This window comes from Anomaloglossus baeobatrachus, chromosome 5 (genome assembly GCF_048569485.1).
Source record: "Anomaloglossus baeobatrachus isolate aAnoBae1 chromosome 5, aAnoBae1.hap1, whole genome shotgun sequence".
Classification (NCBI taxonomy): domain Eukaryota; kingdom Metazoa; phylum Chordata; class Amphibia; order Anura; family Aromobatidae; genus Anomaloglossus; species Anomaloglossus baeobatrachus.
In genome coordinates this window covers 509,494,061-509,514,011 of record NC_134357.1, presented here as the reverse complement: position 1 = coordinate 509,514,011, position 19,951 = coordinate 509,494,061, and the positions used below count along the sequence as shown (strand labels likewise).

The 19,951-nt window shown below is 45.4% G+C and overlaps 1 protein-coding gene and 1 pseudogene across 1 annotated transcript in view; both read left to right on the top strand.

The window, feature by feature from the left end:
- LOC142312857 (uncharacterized) overlaps nucleotides 1–19,951 on the top strand; it is a 531,686-nt gene that overhangs the window by 272,303 nt on the left and 239,432 nt on the right. The window lies entirely within an intron of this gene.
- LOC142312009 (uncharacterized) overlaps nucleotides 1–19,951 on the top strand; it is a 195,986-nt pseudogene that overhangs the window by 153,439 nt on the left and 22,596 nt on the right.

Genomic DNA, 19,951 nt, shown 5'->3' with positions numbered 1-19,951 from the left:
AGCCCACGGCAGGCATTTGTCAAAGAGAAACTGCTCAAAACAATGAAAACCTAAGGAATTAAACCCATTAGGGAACACCGGTAACAAACGGAAAGCTGCCTTTACATCTGCTTTTGCCAAGAAACAACATGGACCAAAGCGCCTCAACAAGGCAGCCACAGCATCGAAAGACGAATACTTAACTTCCACTTGCATACCAGCTACTGAATCATTCAAAGACGTCCCAATCAGGTAAGAGAGATGGTGTATCACCCGAAAGGTATTAGCCTCTTTTTTTGGCACTACACCAAGAGGAGAAACCCGAAAATTACTAAAAGGTGTAAAATCAAATGGGCCAGCAATACGTCCAAGCAAAAGCTCCTTTGAAATATAATTCGCCACAGCATCAACATGCATATACACAGACTTTAAATTATCATACAGGCGACAACCATCACCCAAAAACTCCAGAACAAAAAACCTTCATCAATACCTCTAATGAGAAGCACCGCCTTCTCCCGATTGGGGTACCTGCTTAGCCATGGAAGCATTGCGGACAGCCTCACTGGCTTCCGCCCCTTTTTCCGTAGTATCCTTAGCAGCTCCCCCTGGTACAATCTCCAATTTCTTAAAGCACTTGGATGCAGAGTGTGCTCCTCCACAAAACGCGCATTCATGCCGAAATCTGCATGTATTGGGCCACTTACAACCCGCCTCATTAAAAGAAAAGCACACCCCTTGCTTAGCTGTGGTAGCCGAAGCCTCTTTCAGTGAATTCTGCCTCTGTGGGATCATTAAATTAATCCACAATATCACATCCTTTACACCCCAGGTGGCATTGGAATGTACTGCCAGCTTCTGACGAAAACCTTCATCATATAATAACCAAGCAGAGCCCCCAAAATTTCTGTACGCTTCCAAAATGATATCCATATGTTGGAAGAGTTCCATACAGAAATGAGACTTCTTCCCTCCCATAACCGCTGCATATATAGCAAAAGCTTGCAGCCAGTTATAGAAAGACCTTATCATTTTTTTTTCTCATCAGTTTTGTCAAGTTTCTTTTCTACAGAATATCCAGAAGCCTTAAAAGTCGGCAGGAGAGAAATAATATCTATATACGCCTGCTGCCAATTTTTTTCTTTAACCCCCTGAGCGAGATGAAACCCCAAAGGGGAAACCTGGCATATCATCGCTTCCTTAAGTAGTGAAGCAGATACTGGCAGCTGCCTAGTATAGACACTGCCCTGCTGAGGAACAACTGCTGTTTTCTGTGCCAATACCTGTAGCACTAGTCTATGAATCATAGCTTGCAATTCCCCAGCTGTACCAGTATCCCCTTCACCCACAGATAACATTGTCTCACGAATCCTGCATGCACTCTCTGACTGTGGCTGGATGCAATCCTCGGCGGCTGTGATTGATCCCCCAGCTCCACCATCTGAGAAGCAATATGTTCGCCTTCATCACTGGAAGCCCTCGGGGCCTCCCATGCTTGTTCCAGTAAGGCACCTTGATAGGACGTTATGGGCCTCTGATGTGGGAGCAATCCTGCCTTGGAAGCGCTCTCCAAATGTGGGGAAACAGCGTACGGCTCACTGCTGTGAACCGCCCCTGAACCCACACTCCTCCCAACATCACGTTCCTCCAGATACCTAGATCTCTTCGGCTGCTTCTGGCTCGCCCTCTTCCGTCCTTTGTTGTTTGTGGCTTTGCAGTCCACCACAACTCCGCTCCCAAGAGAATACTTCAGCAGGTACCTGTAAGCTTGAGGGCTGACCTCTAATCTCTTCCTCAAACCTCCTTTGGGCACCGCTCAACCTGCCGCTCGGCGTCAGCGGGGAATAAGCTTCTTTAGACCGCCTCTTCCTCAGCTCATGCTGGGGTTTTGCAACTGGAGCCACATCCGTCGGGACCTCTAAAACTGGCACGTCATCCACACAAGTAACCTGCACCTCGACCATCACCTCAGCTACTAAGGGAGGCATAGTTAAGCAAGTTTTCAGCCTCTCCAGACCTCCTTCTCCTGACACTTTGGTGCGAAATTACTCAAGTAGCTGATCCATATTGGTGCTTCTTCTCTGGCAGCTGACCAGCTGAATGCTGTCCAAAGACACCGTGAAGATAAATATAATCTAAATTCCCGCACTATTGCGGCCAATCCAAACTGCCCGTACCACAGACAGCCAGACCAATCACAGCCCTGCTTTGCTTCTGTTACCGTACATTTAAATAAAACCAGAATCTCCTCATGAGGATACCTCATGAACACTATGCACCTTAACAGTCAAACAGGAAAAAACAATAATATTAAGAAACCTCTTATAATAATCGATAATAGGGTCCACAATCCCATGCTGTCCTCTTCTCTATTTGATTCTATGGCTATCATTCTCAAATACTGATAGACTGAAGCAAGTTTTGCTGTAGAATATCCCTGTATTTCGCACCATCTTTCGCTAGGCTCGGACCTTTTTCCATGTCCCTGTTGCCAAAAAAACATCTCCACAGCATGATGCTGCCACCACCATGTTTCACTGTGAGGATGGTTTTCTTGGAGTGATGAGCTGTATTAGTTTGGCAGCAGACCTAGCGTTTACCTTGGAGGGCAAAAAGTTCATTTTTGGTCTCTTTTGACCACAGCACTTTCCTCCTACATTTGAAGAATCTCCCACGTGTCTTTTAGTCAAATCAAAACGAGTCTTCCAATTCTTGGCTGTAAGTAAAGGCATTTTTTGTCACCACTTCACCATAAAGGCCGGCTATATGGAGTATGGAGTGAATGGCTTATTGTGCTCATATGGATAGATACTCCAGTCTCTGCAGCTCCTTCACGGTTACCTTTGGTCTCAGTGCTGCCTCTCTGATTAATGTCCTTGCCCAGACTGAGAGTTTTGGTGGGCGGCCCTCTCTTGGAAGATTTGTTGGGTACCATGTCTTTTTATTTGATAATAATGGATTTGCTATTGCTCTGGGGATCATCAGCAAATTGGATATTATTTTTAAAACCCAACTCTAATTTGTACTTCACAACATCATTGTCTCTGACTTGTTTGGAGATCTCTTTGGTCTTCATGGTCTTGTTTGGTTAGTGGTGCCTCTTGCTTAATGATGTTGCAGCCTCTGTGGCCTTTCAGAAAAGGTGTGTATAAACTGATTGACCCCGGGATGCTTAGATTGCACAAAGGTGGACTTCCTTTCATGTGACTTATGCTTAATTGCTTGCACCAGAAATCTTTAAGGGCTTTATAGCAAAAGGGGTGAATACATATGCAAATTTTTATTTATTTTATCCCATAAATTACATTTTTGCTATATTTTTCTGACTTCACTTCCCCAAATTAGACTATTTAGTCATGATGCATTATATACAAATAGGATTACTAAAACAATTAACTACAGGTTGTAATGTAACAAAATAGGTAAAAAGCCAAGGAGGGGATAATTACTTTTGCAAGGCACTGTAGGACTGCACTGGGCATTTCATCTTTGTAGTTTATGAGGGCAGGGACATAAGAAGAATTTATCTCCTCAGTGCACCCATTTATTATGAAGTAATCTTATTTTCTTTCTATTATGTAAGAAGTTCCTATCCCTCCCTCATTCTGCTATCTAACCACTTTTTTTCCTCCAAAGTTCTGTTTGATGACACTTCGTTTCGGAATCCTCAATGCATGCTGGGATAGTCAGGGAGACATCATTAGGGGGCAGAGGCTGAGGTCACTGAAGCATTGAATACACGGCTCTGCTTTGTACACATGTGGCATTGCTCCACACACGTCGTATACATGCGGCTTTGCTCCGTACACATGTGGCATTGCTCCATACAGGTCGTACACACGCGGCTTTGCTCCGTACACGGTTTTGCTCCATACAGGTCGTACACACGCGGCTCTGCTCCATACACATGTGGCATTGCTCCATACAGGTCGTACACATGCGGCTTTGCTCCGTACACGGTTTTGCTCCATACAGATCGTACACACGCGGCTCTGCTCCATACACATGTGGCATTGCTCCATACAGGTCGTACACACACAGCTCTGCTCCGTAGACATGTGGCATTGGTCCATACAGGTCGTACACATGTCATTGCTCCATGCAGGTCGTACACACGCAGATCTTCTCCGTACACATGTGGCATTGCTCCATACAGGTTGTACACATGCGGCTCTGCTCCATACACGTCGTACACACACAGCTCTGCTCCGTACACATGTGTCATTGCTCCATACAGGTCGTACACATGCGGCTTTGCTCCGTACACATGTGGCATTGCTCCATACAGGTCGTACACATGCGGCTTTGCTCCGTACACATGTGGCATTGCTCCATACAGGTCGTACACATGCGGCTTTGCTCCGTACACATGTGGCATTGCTCCATACAGGTCGTACACGTGTCATTGCTCCATACAGGTCGTACACACAGATCTGCTCCGTACACATGTGGCATTGCTCCATACAGGTTGTACACATGCGGCTCTGCTCCATACACGTCGTACACACAGATCTGCTCCGTACACATGTGGCATTGCTCTATACAGGTCGTACACATGCGGCTTTGCTCCGTACACATGTGGCATTGCTCCATACAGGTCGTACACATGCGGCTTTGCTCCGTACACATGTGGCATTGCTCCATACAGGTCGTACACATGCGGCTTTGCTCCGTACACATGTGGCATTGCTCCATACAGGTCGTACACGTGTCATTGCTCCATACAGGTCGTACACACAGATCTGCTCCGTACACATGTGGCATTGCTCCATACAGGTTGTACACATGCGGCTCTGCTCCATACACGTCGTACACACAGATCTGCTCCGTACACATGTGGCATTGCTCTATACAGGTCGTACACATGCGGCTTTGCTCCGTACACATGTGGCATTGCTCCATACAGGTCGTACACATGCGGCTTTGCTCCGTACACATGTGGCATTGCTCCATACAGGTCGTACACATGCGGCTTTGCTCCGTACACATGTGGCATTGCTCCATACAGGTCGTACACGTGTCATTGCTCCATACAGGTCGTACACACAGATCTGCTCCGTACACATGTGGCATTGCTCCATACAGGTTGTACACATGCGGCTCTGCTCCATACACGTCGTACACACAGATCTGCTCCGTACACATGTGGCATTGCTCTATACAGGTCGTACACATGCGGCTTTGCTCCGTACACATGTGGCATTGCTCCATACAGGTCGTACACATGCGGCTTTGCTCCGTACACATGTGGCATTGCTCCATACAGGTCGTACACATGCGGCTTTGCTCCGTACACATGTGGCATTGCTCCATACAGGTCGTACACGTGTCATTGCTCCATACAGGTCGTACACACAGATCTGCTCCGTACACATGTGGCATTGCTCCATACAGGTCGTACACATGCGGCTTTGCTCCGTACACATGTGGCATTGCTCCATACAGGTCGTACACACACAGCTCTGCTCCGTAGACATGTGGCATTGCTCCATACAGGTCGTACACACACAGCTCTGCTCCGTAGACATGTGGCATTGGTCCATACAGGTCGTACACATGCGGCTTTGCTCCGTACACATGTGTCATTGCTCCATACAGGTCGTACACACGCAGATCTGCTCCGTACACATGTGGCATTGCTCCATACAGGTTGTACACATGCGGCTTTGCTCCGTACACATGTGGCATTGCACCATACATGTCGTACACATGCGGCTTTGCTCCGTACACATGTGTCATTGCTCCATACAGGTCGTACACACACAGATCTGCTCCGTACACATGTGGCATTGGTCCATACAGGTCGTACACACGCAGCTCTGCTCCGTACACATGTGGCATTGCTCCAAACACATGTGGCATTGCTCTATACAGGTCGTACACACTTGGCTTTGCTCCATACAGGTTGTACACACGCAGATCTGCTCCGTACACATGTGGCATTGCTCCATACAGGTCGTACACACGCGGCTCTGCTCCTTACACATTGTACACACACATGGCTTTGCTCTGTACACATTGTACACACACATGGCTCTGCTCCGTACACATTGAACACACGTGGCTTTGCTCCGTACATGTCGTACACACTCGTTCCGCTTCATACACATGGTATACACGCGGCTCCACTCCCTACACATGTGGCTCCGCTCATTACACGTCGTACGCACGCGGCTTCGCTCAGTACACGTATGCACGCGGCTCTGCGTCGTAAACCTCACACACAGGTCTGCTCTAAACACATTGTACATGGCTCCGCTACAGCCACACTGTAAATTCCTCCGCACATAAACTTCACCTCATCCACCACCATGACACCCAGCACAGCAGAGCCCTGCACACACTGAGGAGCTGATCATGTGACCTCTGACTCCTCCCTCCATGTGACATCATCACAGGTCCTGTAACAGCCATATATCCAGTGTGCGGCTCTGCAGAAGGAGGTAATTATAATAATCGATATTTCTATAGCGCCAACATATTCCGCAGCACTTTACAATTCAGAGGCGATATATACAGACAGTAAAGAGATTACAGAATGACACAATTGAACAGATACCAAGAGCAGTGCGGGTCCTGCTCACCAGCCTGGAGGGAGTAAGATCGGACAAGGGACGAGGCTTGGAAGAAAATGTTGTAAGAGTAGAATGGGCAGAGTTATATAAGGGAGGGGATAGGCCGGTCTAAAGAAATGCGTTTTTAGGGCACGCTTAAAGCTGTGTATTTTGGGATTTAACCATTCACAGTTATTATAGTCTCATAGATCCTAGTTATTAATCACAGAAGGTGTCTATTACAAGGTTTATTGAGTTTACAGACATTAAAGTTTACATCTACAGCCACACAAACATGTTATCAAACGTGATCCCCGTAACTAAAACCTCCTATCCTTTCCCTATGTTTCCTGTTTCTGCCTATCTTGTGGGGGTCGGCACCCTATTGGATCGCTAGTGAGATTGGTGCCCCCACTCTGCGGCGACTCTCCATACCTGTTTTTCCCACTATTGTCTACTTGGATTTTTTACAGTGTTTTTAGAAGATATCGGCACCAGTGCAGATTGGTTTAGAGATTTGTGATAGAGATGTATAGGATATTATTATTATTTATTATTATAGCGCCATTTATTCCATGGCGCTTTACGAGTGAAAGAGGGTATACGTACAACAATCATTAACAGTACAAAACAGACTGGTATAGGAGGAGAGAGGACCCTGCCCGCGAGGGCTCACAGTGTACAGGGGATGGGTGATGGTACAATAGGTGAGGACAGAGCTGGTTGCGCAGTGGTCTACTGGACTGAGGGTTATTGTAGGTTGTAGGCTTGTTAGAAGAGATGGGTCTTCAGGTTCCTCTTGAAGCTTTCCACGGTAGGGGAGAGTCTGATGTGCTGAGGTAGAGCGTTCCAGAGTATGGGGGAGGCACGGGAGAAATCTTGTATGATTGTGGAAAGAGGAGTAGAGAAGAAGATCTTGTGAGGATCTGAGGTTGCGTGCAGGTGGGTAGGTAGGATAGAGTTATATATTTCCATCAATTGATAGGGAAGGTAAAAGTTCATTAAAAATGTTGACCCAATAAACCAAGACGAACCCTACAACAATAAATATCATGTCCTTCACATCAAAAGAAGGAACCTTAAAGTAGAAGGGGGAGAAGAGAAGTGAATTCGAATAAGATTTTTATCAATAGGACCTGAAAAATCACTCTCCTCAAAAACAAAGGATAATCCTTATCAAGATATGACCAGTGTTGTCTTTTGTTTTTAAGACCCCTGATGAACCCCAAAGTGTGGAGAGAAATGCGTTGGGTCATTCAATTTGGTTAGTCCATTTAGTGGGTCAACACTTTTAATGAAATCCTATACCTTCCCTATCAATTGGTGGAAAGATATAACTCTATCCTATACCTATGTATCACAAATCTCTAAACCAATCTACACTGGTGCCTATCTATTCTAAATAAAAAACTGTAAAAAATCCAGGTAGACAATAAAAACAGGGAGAGTCGCCGCAGAGTTGGGGCACAAATCTCTCCAGCAATCCAATAGGTTGCCGACCCCCACAAGATAGGCAGAAACAGAAAAAAATAGGGAAAGGATAGAAGGTTTTAGTCATGAGTCACTTTTGATAAAATGTTAGTGTGGTTGTATATGTAAAATTTAATGTCGCCATGAGAGAGGCTGCAAGGAGAAGAATCGATATTTTTGAACTGAACTGAGGGGCCCAAGAGAGAGGGGACTGACGGAATGCAGGGGATGAGTAACATCTACTGTTTATTATTGCATTTTTACTTTCTGCTTCCACTTCCTACTTCCACTTCATAGTGCCTCTTACACTTTTCTTACACTTCCTTTTCCACCCCATCTACCTCTTCCTACTTCTTTTTCCACTTCCTCTTCTAATTCCTACTTCCTCTTCCACTTCCTCTTCCACTTCCTACTTCCTCTTCCACTTCCTCTTCCACCTCCTACTTACACTTCCTACTTACTTCCACTTCCTACTTCCACCTCCTGTCCCACTTCCTCTTTCACTTCCTACTTCCTTTTCCACTTCCTCTTCTACTTCCTTTTCCACTTCCTACTTCCTCTTCCACTTCCTATTTCCTCTTCCACTTCCTCTTCCTACTTCCTCTTCCACTTCCTACTTCCTCTTCCTACTTCCTCTTCCACCTCCTCTTCCTACTTCCTCTTCCACTTCCTACTTCCTCTACCACTTCCTCTACCACTTCCTCTTCCACTTCCTACTTCCACTTCCTTTTCCACTTCCTACTTTCTCTTCCACTTCCTCTTCCTTTTCTACTTCCTACTTCCTCTTCCACTTCCTTTTCCACTTACACTTCCTCTTCCACTTCCTTTTCCACTTCCTACTCCCACTTCCTCTTCCACTTCCTTTTCCACTTCCTACTTCCTCTTCCTACTTCCACTTCCTCTTCCACTTCCTTTTCCACTTTACACTTCCTCTTCCACTTTCTTTTCCTCTTCCTCTTACACTTCCTTTTCCACTTCCTACTTCCTCTTCCTACTTCCACTTTTTTTTTTCTTCTTCTTGTAGGCTTTTCCATTCTTTTCTCTTTCTCTTCAGTTCCCCACGCCTCTTCAATCTATATGGATCAAGGTGCCCTTCCCCCTCGGGGGTATAGGGGATCCTAACATCTATGGGGGACCGGGTTTCTCTCTCTTTAGTATCTACTGATAAATCGCTCTTCTGGTAGCCAGGTCACTTATGCTGATGGGAGGTGAAGTGAAATTGAGACCAGAGGCAACAAATAATAGGTATGGGCAATGAGGGAGGGGGTATTGTATGCTGGCACGGTTATTGACCAGGAAGGCCTTGCTCTGGTGTGTTAGATAACAGAACAATGGGGGACAGGCCATATGTAAATGTGAATCAGTAGGCTGAGAGGGGATTGCGGAGCCAGGAGCATCACAGAAAAAATGGAAGTGATGAGACGATTGATTGTAAAGGGGGGGACAGTTGAGGGGTTGTTAGTTGACAATAGATTTAGGTTGAATAGTTGGGTTCAGGGAAAGCAACGCTATAAGCACGCCGAAAGAAAACTGAGGGCAGTTGGGGGGGTAGCCACCAGGTTTATAGTTAATGCCAAGAAGGGGACACAAGGTTGCGCCCAGGCAATACATAGTTGTCAGTACGCAGCGGAGTTAAGGCAGGGAAAAGACCAGGGAAAGGCGCCAAGACACACACAAGTGAGAACATATAGCGACACAAATGTCCCGAGATGTTGGGATAATGGTTAAATTAGTCACTTGGAACGTAAAAGGTTTGAAGTCTCCACATAAGCGCATGATGATATTACGACACCTTAAAAGACTGAAGGTAGATATCGCACTACTGCAGGAGACCCACCTGCAAAAAGGGGATTTTTTTTGTATGCAAAAATTATGGGTGGGGGCGGTAGTCGGGTCGGGATCCCAGGGAAGGAAGGCAGGGGTAATGATCTTAATAAATAAACACTTTACTCACGAAATAGTGTACCAAGACAGTGATGATGGTGGGAGGTACATACATATCAAATTAACTAGCCCGCAACGAGAGTTTAGCATACACAATATATACGCCCCTAATAACGAACAAAAAGCCTTCTTTGACTTTATCACCAACAAATTGGGAGTGGATGTAGACCCAAATAAGATAGTGGGGGGAGATTTTAATGCAGTAGTTTCGAAAGAGGAGGATAGGAGGTATGGCAAGGAACAAGGTAGGCAGAGTAGGAATACAAAGGGTTTGATGGCCAAATTACTGGAAGACACAAATCTGCAGGACAGTTGGAGAACGCAACACCCATATGAACGTGAATTTACACACTACTCACACCCACACGAAGCATGGTCAAGGATTGACTTTATGTTAGTAGACCAAAGACTCTGGCACAGGGTCAAGGATGTAGACATAGAGAACATGGTTATATCCGACCACAGCCCGGTGACCTTAGACTTAAATGACAGAATACAGAGGGGCTCGGATTATATATGGAGATTTCCATCATTCTTACTCAAAGATAAAGATTTTATTAAAACATTAAAGGAGTGGTGGGAGGAATATTGCGGCACTAACAGCGGGCACGAGGAAGAGACAATGCTATTCTGGGAAACAGCGAAAGTAGTATTAAGGGGGAGACTGATGGGGCATTTAGCCAAAATCAGGAAACAGACGCAAAAACATTACCAGGAGGCAAGCACTAGTTTGAGAGAGAAATACACAAGGTACCTAGAAAACAAATCCCAAAAAGCAAAAGAAGAGTGGAAGGAAGCAAAACAAGAGTTTGACATGTGGGTAGGAAAACGAGAAGAACTAGTAAGGTCCCAGCAGGAGGTTGACTTGCACCGATTTGGCAATAAGGCAGGTAAACTGCTGGCTAACCTGGCAAAGGGAAGACGACTGTTGACGTTAATAGCTAGTATGACAAGACAGGATGGGACCAAATCGACGAATCCGCAGGAGATCAACCAGATCTTGGGGGAATACTATGCCAAACTATATAGTAAGGGGGATGAAAATGGAGAAGAAGGGAGGGAGTGGCTAAAGACATTAGGACTTACACAAATAACCGAGGACGAACTGACTAGACTGAACGCGGACATCACAATAGAGGAAGTGCAAACAACAATAGGAGAACTGAGTATACATAAAGCACCGGGGCCTGACGGGTTCAATGGGGAATTCTATAAAGTACTAAAGGAGGAAATATCACCAACGCTGACACGTATGTTTAATAAAATGTTAGGGGGTACGGGAATGTCTAGCCACCTTAACACTGCATATATAAAACTTTTACCCAAGGGAGATAAAAATTTGGACAATCCAACGAATTATAGACCAATCTCACTAATCAACCAAGACCTTAAACTAGTGGCCAAATTGATGACCAATCGATTGGCAGAGGTATTACCAAGGCTAATTTCTCCCGCCCAATCGGGGTTTGTAAAGGGGAGAGCAGCCGTGACGAACGTAAGAAAGGCCATGATAGTAATGGACGCCATCAGACACAGAGATCTACAAGGAGGAGAATTTCCAGCCATGATCAAGTTGGATGCTGAAAATGCGTTTGATAATGTGCAGTGGCCATGGCTAGAAACAGTCCTAGATAATATGGGCTTCAGGGGAGCATTCAGAACATTTATAGGTATACTATATGCAAACCCTCAGGCAAGAGTGGCGACACCCGGATTTTTGTCACGACCCTTCTCTTTGACCAAAGGGACGAGACAGGGGTGCCCGCTGTCTCCTCTCTTGTTCAATCTAGCCATTGAGCCATTATCAAAAATGATCAATGGAGGAGATTGCTTTGAGGGCATTAACATCGGAACGGAAAAAGTACATTCAGCTCTATTCGCGGACGATATCATATTATTCATGAATAGACCACAGAATGACCTTTTAAAAACAATACAACAGATAGAGAGATTTGGGTCTATGGCAGGTTTTAAATTGAACAAGACAAAATGTGAAGTACTGTTTCTGAATGAGCGAACCATGTCATCCCTGAAAACCTATGGAATAGGGGATAACATATGTGGGATACCGATAGCAAAAACTCACCTTAAATACCTGGGGATCCAGATGGGATGCCAGCCTGCCTCCATTTATGAATTAAACTTCAAACCGGTGATACAGAAAATAGAACAAGAGCTAAAGATGTGGGAGGGGCTGCCGCTATCCCTGCTAGGTACAAACCACCTCTTAAAAATGATGAGTTTCTCGAAGCTGCTATACCCAATGCAGACTATCCCTCTATTATTAAAGCATGCGGATGTAAATAGACTGAATAAAGCATTTACAAGCTTCCTATGGAAGAGAAAAAGACCAAGAATTAGGGCGGAAAAACTAATGCTACCACTAGAAAAGGGAGAAATCAAGATGCCAAATGTGAGAGGCTACAACCTTGCATGCTTGATGAGGCACGTAATAGACTGGCTGAGGAAGACAAATAGCTATTCTAACATAAAATTGGAAAGTGAGTACTGTAGACCATGGGACTTGGGGGCAATATTACACACGTCATTGGCCAATATTCAGAGGAAAATTAAGCACTCCCTGGTATGTAGAGATACGATAATGGCGTGGAAAGCAGTGAGGAAAAAGTTTAACCTGTCCTGGCGAATCTCCAAATACCTAAATATCTGGAATTTTCCGGAATTTCCAGCAGGGAGGGAAAACAAACTATTTCTAGAATGGAGAAATAAGGGGATCGGTGGGGTGAAAGATCTGCTCCATGAAACGGAACATAGGTGGTTGACCCTTGAGGAGTTGGTGAACAGGTACGGGCTTTCTCCATTCCAAATCATACAATACAAACAGGTGGAAAAGGGAATAATGGGACTATTGAGGGATGTTAGAAAAGAACAGGTAATGAATGAAATGGACCAATTTATAATGAAGGATAAACAGGAGATTACTATCTCCTCCCTGAACAGCACTGGTGCCACTGCACTCTGACCAGGTCTGGGGAGCGTGGGCACGACAAGTAAAAGATACACAGGCAGGAGAAAAGATACGGCAGGGATGGATGAGGATGAGGAAGGAGGTGATTAATGAGGGCTGGAGGGACACACAGTTTAGATTAATGCACAGAGCAATTTATGGTTTTAACATCCCCACCAAGCAGACGATGAATAAAATAGAACATTGCCCCAAATGTAAGCAGCCGAAAACGGACTTATACCACGGGATTTGGCAGTGCCCAGAAAGTCAGAAATTTTGGGGAAAAATGGAGACACTTATAGAAAAAGTATGGGAAGTGGAAATGGAACTAGACCCATTGTTATGGATTTTCCACCACAGGACTAAAGAAAAGGAAGGAGGAGGAGATACACGGGGGACCACGATTCCAAGACTCTTCCATAATATTGCTATGATAGGGAAAAAGGCCCTACTACGCAGATGGCTCGAGGAATCTGTTCCATCAGAGGAAGAGGTGGTCAATCAGATTAAAAAGCTGCTCAATATTGAACAGTTGGAAGCCGAAAGAAATAAGGACGAACTAACGGGAAACTTTTTTAAAAAATGGAAGAGATTTATAGTACAACAGTATGGAGTTGCAGAAATACGGAAAGTGGTATCTCCTTTCACTAATACGGAATGGTATCTACTGGGAGACTTGCAAGGCACATTGGGAAAGCTGAAAATACACACGCAGTAGAGACACGACAGTAGGGCGAGACGAGGGTTTCAGAGAAATAGGGCTTCAAACGGGAATCAGAATATAGAGGAGCTGTGTGTTCTTTCGCGACTTATATCTGGTGTTCTGTGTATTAAAAATGTTGGGGGGGATAAAGTGGGAATAAAAGAGGTTGGGTTAAGACAAGGGTGGGTAAATTGGTAAGGTGAATTTATTCTTGTTCAAATGTTAGATATATTGTAATGATTCTGAAAACTGCAATAAAATTTGTGTTTAAAAAAAAAAAAAAATTAATGTCTGTAAACTCAATAAACCTTGTAATAGATACCTTCTGTGATTAATGTATTGGGATTAAGGGTACCTTCACACTGTAGCGATGCAGCAGCGATCCGACCAGCGATCTGACCTGGTCAGGATCGCTGCTGCATCGCTACATAGTCGCTGGTGAGCTGTCAAACAGGCAGATCTCACCAGCGACCAGTGACCAGCCCCCAGCCAGCAGCGACGTGCAAGCGACGCTGCACTTGCACGGAGCCGGCGTCTGGAAGCTTCGGACACTGGTAACTAAGGTAAACATCGGGTATGGTTACCCGATGTTTACCTTAGTTACCAGCTCACACCGCTTAGCTTAGCGTGTGCAGGGAGCAGGAGCCGGCACTGGCAGCGTGAGAGCTGCGGAGGCTGGTAACGAAGGTAAATATCGGGTAACCACCTTGGTTACCCGATGTTTACCTTAGTTACAGCTTACCGCAGGCTGTCAGACGCCGGCTCCTGCTCCCTGCACATTCAGGATTGTTGCTCTCTCGCTGTCACACACAGCGATGTGTGCTTATCAGCGGGAGAACAACAATAAAAAAACGAACAAGGGCTGTGTGTAACGAGCAGCGATCTCACAACAGGGGCCAGATCGCTGCTCAGTGTCACACACAGCGAGATCGCTAATGAGGTCACAAAAAACGTGACTCAGCAGCGATCTCAGTAGCGATCTCGCTGTGTGTGAAGTACCCCTAAAGCAACATGTCCTGGGCAGTGCATTCTAGAGAATTGCGGAAGTGGGAGGTTCAGATTATAGAGGATGTCAGTCTTAGGTTATTAGCAAAATAGAGGCCACGGGTAGGGGCATAGACAGATGAGGGAGGAGATGTAGGATGTGCGGAACTGTGGAGCGCTTTGTAGGTGAGAGTCATAAATTTATGTCGCAACGTGAAAAGTACCCCTAAGGGTTTTTACAGAGTCAATGGTAAGAGGTAAAATTCTAGAGATGTTTTTGAGATGGAGGTTACATGAGCATGTGAGTGATCAGATTTAGAGAGTGAAGGAGGGATCTGAGTTAAATATGACCCCAAGACAGCGGGCGTGCAGCTGGGGAGTAATTTTAGAACCACACACGGAAATGGCAACATTGGGTTAGGAAGGTTAGTAGAGGGAGGAAACATGGGTATGTGGAGATTCCTCATTACTGGGCGCAGGGGGCATTAACCCCTCAGTGCTGCGTTCACATTCCAGGAGACAGAACGTGTTCCTGTCTGTGCGGCTCTATCAGGAGATCTGTCTGTATGGGATTAGATTGGGTCACTTCCCTCCTGACGCCGCTTGCTGCTCTGTTACTGTACAGTCTCCATTATGGCCACCGCCCACTCCATGTTATATTGTACTATGTAGTTTGTAGCGGATGGGCAACCAGTGTAATGACTGGCACAGGGTGGAGGCATCGGTGTAGCAGTTGGAGAGGAATATAATTTTGGCTGCTGCATTCAGGATGGATTGGAGAGGAGAGAGTTTAGTAAGAGGGAGACCAATTAGTAGAGAGTTGCAATAGTTAACACAAGAATGAATAAGAGAGACAGTAAGGGGTACTTTGCACATTGCGACATCGCTACTGCGATATCGTCGGGGTCAAATTGAAAGGGATGTACATCCGGCGCCGGTAACGACGTCGCAACGTGTAAAGCCTAGATGCGCCGATAAACGATCGCAAAAGCGTCGAAAATCGGTGATCTGTGTAGCGTTGGTCATTTTCATAATGTCGCACCAATAGGAGATACGATGTTGTTCCTCGTTCCTGCGGCAGCACACATCGCTGTGTGTGAAGCCGCCGGAGTGAGGAACATCTCCTTACCTACCTCCACCGGCTATGCGTAAGGAAGGAGGTGGGCAGCATGTTTACGTCCCGCTCATCTCCGCCCCTCCGCTTCTATTAGCCGCCTGCCGTGTGACGACGCTGTGACGATGCACGACCCGCCCCCTTAGGAAGGAGGCGGGTTGCCGGCCAGGGCAGGTAAGTGCGTGTGAAGCTGCCTTAGCGATAATGTTCGCTACGGCAGCTATCACAAGATATCGCATGTGCGACGTGGGCGGGTACTATCGCGCTTGGCATCGCTAGCCAATACTAGCGATGTCGCAACGTGCAACGTACCCCTAGGGGTTTTTACAGAGTCAATGGTAAGAAGAGGTAAAATTCTAGAGATGTTTTTGAGATGGAGGTTACATGAGCATGTGAGTGATCAGATTTAGAGAGTGAAAGAGGGATCTGAGTTAAATATGACCCCAAGACAGCGGGTGTGCAGCTGGGGAGTAATGTTAGAACCACACACGGAAATGGCAACATTGGGTTAGGAAGGTTAGTAGAGGGAGGAAACATGGGTATGTGGAGATTCCTCATTACTGGGCGCAGGGGGCATTAACCCCTCAGTGCTGCGCTCACACTCCAGGAGACAGAACGTGTTCCCCTCTGTGCGGCTCTATCAGGAGATCTGTCTGTATGGGATTAGATTGGGTCACTTCCCTCCTGACGCCGCTCGCTGCTCTGTTACTGTACAGTCTCCATTATGGCCGTCGCCCGTTCCATGTTGTCACTATCAGGAGATATTAATGTTCTATCATTATCTGTTACTGACAGCCCCGGTTCTGCCGTCCGATCTCTGTGGATCCTGCACTTTATAACTTTTTCTTGTATTCATGAAATATTTAATAAAGATTCAGATATTTTAGTTTTTTCCTTTTATATTTGTTCTGTCATTTTGGTGCTGGATTGTAGATATTCTGTGATAAATCTCTGTGTGTGACTATAGTTGGATTGTGTGTTATACCGGGGGCAGGACGGGGCCAGGACTGGATGTAGGGATCATGTGAAGCCAGTAACAGCTCCGGAGATTTCTTACATGGGATCTTTCTGATGTTACATCGTCATCTTCTCCCCATTCAGGTTCCTACAATATCGGATCCTCTCAGATCTTCTATATAGGACAATTTTCCTCATTGACCCATCAAGGATGGATAAGGACAGGGACAAGATGGCGGAGAGGATATTACACCTCACCCTAGAGATCCTCTTCCGGCTTACTGGAGAGGTGAGAGATTCTGATGACGTCACATTACATCATACTTATCTATGGCGCAGGGGAGTACATAGAAATCATGGGGCCCTATAGCAAAATTTGCAATTACCCCCCCTACCCCCCAAAATAAAATATATATATTTGGCTGGGTCACAGAAGAGTATATGTCACAACTTTACAGCCCTTATAAAGTTATTTTCCTCCTTTTGAAACCCCTAGATTCCCCTTCTTTGCAGTTGTAAAGTATGATTGCAACAAAATGCCCCACAAACACTGTATGATACCCCCACAGTAAATATCTCCAAAATACTCTCTCCACACACACTGTATGATGATCCTACTGTACCTCCCTTCGACTACCCAGGCAATGAATGGTGACCTAAACACAGTAAGATCCCCAACTGTGACCCCCACATAGTCCTCCATATATTATAATGCGCCACATAGTCCTCCATATAGTATAATGCACCCCATAGCCCTTCATATAGTTTAATGCACCTCATAGTCCTCCATGTATTATCATACAGCCCCTGTAGTTCTCCATATATTATAAAGCAGCCTCTATAGTCCCCCAATTATTATAATGCACACGCCATAGTCCTCCATATAGTATAATGCAGTTCCCATATTCCTCCATACAATATAATGCAGTCACATTTTTCCTCCATATATTATAATGCAGCCCCCATATTTCTCCACACAGTATAATGCATCCCCCACAGTCCTCCATATAGTATGAGCCCCAGATTCCTCCATATATTATAATGTACTGCCATATTCCTCCATATATAATGCACCCCTTATATTCCTCCATATATATTATGTAGTCTTTATATAGTATAATGCACTCCATATTTCTACATATTTTATAATGAATCCCCCATATTCCTCCATAAAGTATAATGCAACTATTATATTCCACCATATAGTATAATGCAACCCTCATATCATTCAATGTACCCCATAGTCCTCTGGCCACAGTGCACTCAATAATTAAATACATACTATACTCACTTCTCTTCAGTTCCCCCGCTGCTCCGGTCTCCGTGCGAGTGTCGTGCGCTCAGCACAGCAGCGCGCAGTAGAGATGTCATCGTGTTTTGCTGTGATGAGATGTCAAAGAGCAGACACAGCAGGAGAATGATAAGAGAGGCAGTGCTCTGTTCTCTCTTTCATCACTGCTTTCAATTATATCAGCATCTGCGATGACGATACAAGTGAAAGTGCGATACTGAATGCTGGCACCGGGCCCCCCTGACTCACGGGCTCCATAGTAGCTGCGTGGTTTGTCGCTATTTGCGGTACTCCACTACTTTGGGAATAAGAGATGGACAGAATTGGAGAGGTGAGGACTCTGGAAATGTCTGCAGTGAGATTTATTAATGTGTCTCTCCATTACCAGGATTACACAGTAGTGAAGAAGACCTCTAGTGAGCGCTGTCAGGCCCCTGTGTCTGAGGGATGGGGAAGACCCCTGAGCCCAATCACAGGACCTCCACCTCACCCCCTGATACATGAGGACATCAATGAGCAGAAGATCCTAGAACTCACCTACAAGATGATTGAGCTGCTGACTGGAGAGGTGACACTGCTGGGAATGCTGGGACATTATACAGTAACGCTATGAAGGGATCGGGGCATGACGGTATCATTGTATGTGTCAGGTTCCTATAAGGTGTCAGGACGTCACCATCTATTTCTCCATGGAGGAGTGGGAGTATTTAGAAGGACACAAAGATCTATACAAGGACGTCATGATGGAGGTTCCCCAGTCCCTCTCATCACCAGGTAATAGACAGGATTAGATACAAACGACCTATAATTATCTGTATATAAAGAATGAATTCAGTCCCTGTATGTGTTTCCTCCAGTTCTATCCAGTGAGAGGACAACACCAGAGAGATGTCCCCGTCCTCTTCTTCCACAGGACTGTAAACAAGAAAATCCTGATGTTTCTGAGGATGATCAGGTAGATGGAGAGAAGGTGACATGAAATCTCCCTATGATGTGTAGACGGCTGTGAAGGTCTTGTGTTCGGTCTTGTTTTATCCACCAGTATTATACACTGAATGGCTAATTTATAATGAGACATCAGTGCTTTCTTGATTGAAACCTTTCTGAATGGAAATTTGAGCAGTGGAGAAAAAAAAATCTATTGATCAGTTTTCTGTGGATCACTTGCAGGGTGACTCTACATTAGAGTAGGATTCCACTTGCAAGAGACTCGCGCGTATCTCGCATCACATAATCCGGCACGGCCTGCCTCTTTCCCGATGGGAGCGTCTCAGCTACATAGAAATACATGCAGCTGACCCGCTCCTATCGGGAGAGGCAGGCCGTGCCGGGTGATGCGATGCAACATATGCACCAGTCTCTCGCAAGTGGATCTTACCCTTACAATAGAAATATAAAGTGATCTGATAGAATTTTAACATTTTGTACATACTGTTGAGATTATACTGAAAATGTTGTGATAAAAAAAAAATCCATGAAAAACGGATCTTATGAATAGAAGTAACTCATAAGGCACTCATCAGCAACAGGCGGTGCACAGTCATGTAGTGTAGATGAAGACACTAGGTTCTTACCTAGGGTTTGTTGGCCATGTCATCCCTTTATGGAAGAAGGACACATACAGCTGGACTATGCCCAATGCCAAAATGGTTGTATTGTGATTTTTTTTCCAGGTAGGTTATTTATTTGCTTCCTTGGCCTTTACAATCTCTTGATTTGAACCATTTAGAGCATCTCCAGGACGATGTAGAACGGGTTGTTCTGAGTAGAGATGAGCGAACCGGTCCCGGTTCGGCTCGAGGCCGGTTCGCCGAACGGGGGTCCCGTTCGAGTTCGGTTCGTCGAACGTTCGACGAACCGAACTCGAACGTATAGGCTATAATGGGAGGCAATCACAAACACATAAAAATGCATTATAAATGTACACAAACAGTTAATAAACATTGCCATAACACTTACCGGTCCTCGCGATCCCTTCTGCACTCTG